Source organism: Camellia sinensis, chromosome 11 (genome assembly GCF_055761805.1).
Source record: "Camellia sinensis isolate YWXY chromosome 11, ASM5576180v1, whole genome shotgun sequence".
NCBI classification, from domain to species: Eukaryota; Viridiplantae; Streptophyta; class Magnoliopsida; order Ericales; family Theaceae; genus Camellia; species Camellia sinensis.
Window position 1 is genome coordinate 76,232,518 of NC_138971.1, and position 4,664 is coordinate 76,237,181.

Sequence of the window (4,664 nt, forward strand, 5' to 3'; positions counted from 1 at the left end):
AACTGAAACAAGCATGAAAATGCAAGTAAAACATGTGCGACAACGCAGGCAAGGGGTGCATAACAATGCAACCTAAGTGTACACATAACAATGCGACTGGAAAAAGCATGATAATGCAAGTAGAACATGTGCGACAACGCAGACGAGGGGTGCATAACAATACAACCTAAGTGTACGCATAACAATGCGAGCAAAAGCATGACAACACATGTAAGTAAAGCATACGCGACAACGCAAGCAATGTGTGTAACAATGCGAAAGGGTGCATAAACATATGTAAGTAAAGAATGCGCAACAACACAGATAATGTGTGTAACAATGCGAAAGGGGTGCATAAACACATGTAAGTAAAGCATGTGCGACAACGCAAGCAATGTGTGTAACAATGCAACCTACAAAGAGAGGCACAATATTCAACGAAAGCACGGTAAAGGCATGTTATTCATGATGTTGAGATGCAACTCGAAAGCAAGATGAAGCATGCTCAACGCAAGGGCAGAAAGACGCGTAACAAGCGCGCTTATTACAATTATGACAAAACATTGTAACATAACATGCTCAAAAGCAATTCTTGAATTTTTTGCAATATACAAAAGGATACGAAAAGATACATCTCACGCGCATCGAATGCTGTACACGGAACACATGGTTCGAGGTCAACACGAAGACCGGTTAAGCTTCAAAAGTGTACTTTCTTGCACTATCATGAGAGATGAAGGTCCCAAACCACATAATTGACCCAAACAAGGGTGTTGGAGGTGCATCGACCACAAGGAGAATCCATCGGCCACAAAATAAGCTCATCGGCCAAAAATTTAGCCGATCGGCTAACAATTTGGCCAACCGGCCAAAAATTGCAGTTTCGGGGTAGTTTTGTCTTTTGGCCACGGGTCTTTAAATATAGGGTTCCACACCTTATATCCTCACTTCCTCTTTGTCGAAAATCACTCCTCTTTCTCTCTACGTGATTTCCCAACCTTAGATCCTTGTTTTTCTTGTGTTTTCGAACCCTTTTCGTTGTTCGATTTGCGAAACCCTTCCTGTTTCGCACATTTTAAATTGAACAAAACTCAGTTTTTGGTGTTTCTTTCTTGGTTTCCATTACTTCGAGTTTGTTTTCCACTGAGTTTACTTTGTTTTCGTGCCTTTTCCACACTCTGACCTTTTCTCTCCTTTTTCATCCTCTCGGGGTTGACTTTTGGGTTGACCTTTCGCATTCTTGCTCGTTTTTCACATTCTCGGCCATTTTCACGCTCCTTTTGAGATGGTAGACGACATTCCACGTGGTGGGACTCCCCCCGAGATGGACGTGGACCCTAAGGTCGAGCTCTTACCTCTTCACATCCGGCCTTTCGATCCGGCGACTTACAGGCCGGCAATACACGTGTTGCCTCCCGATGACATCTGCCGCTTTAGGAGCTATGCGCGGGGTGCGCCACTGGAGCTTTTGTTGCGCGAGCCAGAGTCACATCTATCTTACGGCGCCACTGAGGTATATTCTTCCTCTGTTTTGTATTCTGCAATGTAGAACATATAAATGCGATAGTCGATTCTATTCTTTAACTGCTTTAACTCAGACACACTGATACATCACATGCTGTAGTTCACTGTGAGCACAGCCACACTCGATATCTATTTAAATCTGAACACATGCACACACGCTGCATTTTCTAATTTTAAAGGCATTCAAACATTGTACATCTGACACTGTTTCGCATCTGTTTGTCTTTGAACACAGGGAGATTCCCATGCCTTCCGGGGGTATGAAAATGTCATCACTCGAGGATGGTATACGGAGCTACCCGATGCGGTTCACCATATTATTGACCAGGCCGGCTTTGGGACCTTCTGCATTGGACTCTCGTGCCTCACTGCGAGCAGGCCCCTTTTTGCTGCTTTGGTGGAGAGGTGGTGGGACACCACCGACTCCTTCCACCTTTCTGCCACCAGAGAGATGACGATGACTCCCTTTGACTTCTCCATGCTCACAGGCATCGGAGTAGGGGGTGATCCAATCCCCTTTGATACAGATATGGATGAGTGGGACGCCGCTCAGCTATACTTGCTCGGCACTCAGCCACCTCTTGCCCGGTCAGGGTTTGTGAGGTACTCATGGTTCGAGGATCACTTCCGGATCCAGGCGCCTACTACTCGGGAGGAGGAGGAGCAGTATGCCTGTGGCTTCATCATGTTCCTGTTGAGAACCATGCTTTTCACCGACCAGACGAACACTGTTGCCCTTTACCTATTGAGCGCACTCGTGGACGTGACGCGGATCCGCGGCTACGACTAGGGTGGCGCGGGCTTGGCCACCCTTTACGGATGTATGAGCTCATCCTCCCGCCGCAGCGGGTAGTTGCTTGGAGGCTACTAGCGAGCTTGGGAGGTACATGTTCCCTTTTCTGTCTTTTCAATTCTGTTTTTCATCACCTGTACATCACACACTGCGCACACGCAATCTGCTTTACACTAGTTGTACACTGCACACACTGCACAATACATTGCACATACTGCACTTTACTTTATCTGTATACTGCTTTATCTGATAAGCATACTCATATCTATTTTGTTGCATTCTGTAGTTGTGGGTGTATGCCTACTTTCCTAGGCTTGCCCCTGTGCCAAATGAGGAGATGCCCCATATGGTTCCGTTTTCCCACCACTTCAATGTGAGATGCGAGCGGAGGCCACAGGAGTCCTTCATGTTCTTCCGTCGCTATTTTGACACCATCACCACAGCCGAGGTATGTCAAACATTGCAGTTTATTTAAGCTTCGCTTTGTCATGCATGCCTTCCTAGCGTTGTTATGCTTGTTTCAAATTGCATTGTTATGCATCCTACTCGACTTGCGTTGTCACGCATGCCCTCCTTACATTGAGATACTCCCTTCCGCATTGTCATGCGTCACACTTAGGTTGCATCATCATTCACCCCTTCACCCGCATTGTCGCGCATTTTTCACTTGCATTGCTATGCATGTTTCTAACAATATTGTACCTGTTAAGTTTTCTTTCTTTTTCAGGCACGATATTGTATGTACGGTTCATTTGAAGCTGGCGAGACTAGATGAACCGCACGGAGTTATATTCTTCGCGTGAGACGTAGTGAGAATTGTATAATTCTCTTACATTCTTTCTGCATGTAATGTAGTTAGATTTGTATATGCCTGCTTAAAACTGTTGCATGTTTTCCTTCGTTACAACTTTCCTTGTATGATCATAAGTTATGCCCAGCTTTGTGCATTGTTCTTGCATCTTGCCCCTGCCTTCTGGCACATATCTTTATTTGTATTTTGTATGCTTTGTCTAAAGTCTTCGGCCTTGTCCAAAATGGGTCGTCTCTGGGCTTTGATATTCAGTTCCGTCAATGTTATGACTTTCGAGTTCTATCAAAGAGGGGCAACTGTAGACACCCCATTTTTGACCGTCCTTAAGACTTGGACGTCATCGTTTGAACACTCGATGATCATCCATGTTTGTGTTTGTTTTGAGTTCTCAGAAGTCTCGGTTGCGCGCCTTGCCTCAATATCTCTCAACTTGTTTGTTTTGTGCTTGGTTGTGGACCAAACACTTGTGTTTTGGCTTCTGAGGGTAGGAAGTGGCCTGTAGCCATCCTCTCAACCCACCGGCCATGGCCTAAAGCCACCGGCCTTTTTTTCTTGCCACCGGCCAAATGTATTGGTCGATCGACCCTGTATTTGGTCGGCTGGCCATTTTCTTGGTCGATCGGCCACTTTTTTTGGCCGAGGCATTTTCTTTTCCTTTTTCAGGCATTGTACATGTCAGCTGTGCCGGCTGGTGAGCACAAACTCTGCCCTCCATACACGTGTATGGAGGGATTTCATCCTTACACTTAGTTTCCCTTGGAAGTTTGGAATTGGATTTCCTATAAGAGGAGGGCCTCCCCTCCCTTTCCAGGGGTTGAGCCAACTGATATAGAATATATATATCACTCCTTATCTATATCTCCTCTCTCTCTATAGTTGTGTGTGTATTAGTGTTCTAAAGGGTGTTTTGTTCATATTTTTGCACTAAAGCACCCAGTGGTACACTATCCCTTAGTTACTAAGGTGATAAGGAGTTGATTTCAGAGTTTTTGAGTTGGTTTTGATCAAAAGAAGGTGGTGCAGTTGGTGTTCTTGAAGTGTTCTTCAAGGGTGAGAAACTACTCTTTTATTCCCCATTTTTGCTTAAGCTTTTAGCAATACTTGCATACTGTTTTAAGCTTAGTGTCCAACTGAAAAAAGTTCTATTTTTATATGCTAAATATGTTTGTTTAAGGTTACTTTTGGGTTGGGGGTTTTCTACCCCCTCTTAGGCCTTGTTTGGCCTTATTTTGTGACCTTCTTTTTTGAGCTTTGAACCCTTTTGGTCTTGACCTTCAACCACTGAAGTCTAGAGGATTTTCAGTGGTGGAAAAGTGGTTTTGAGGTCTTGAATAGGGCAGGGACGCCCCCCTCCCTTTGTGTCTCATTTACTTGTATTGTTGGCTTACCGTAATAGCATGTTTGCTTAGCCTATGTTGACCTCATTTCAGTGGGTTTTTGGTGTTTTTTTAGCATGCCATGACTTTTTTTTGGGTGGATTTAGTTGGCTCTTACATGCTTCATATACTTGCTTTGCAATCCCCTCATTTGCCTTAAGATGCACCTTGTGTTTAGACC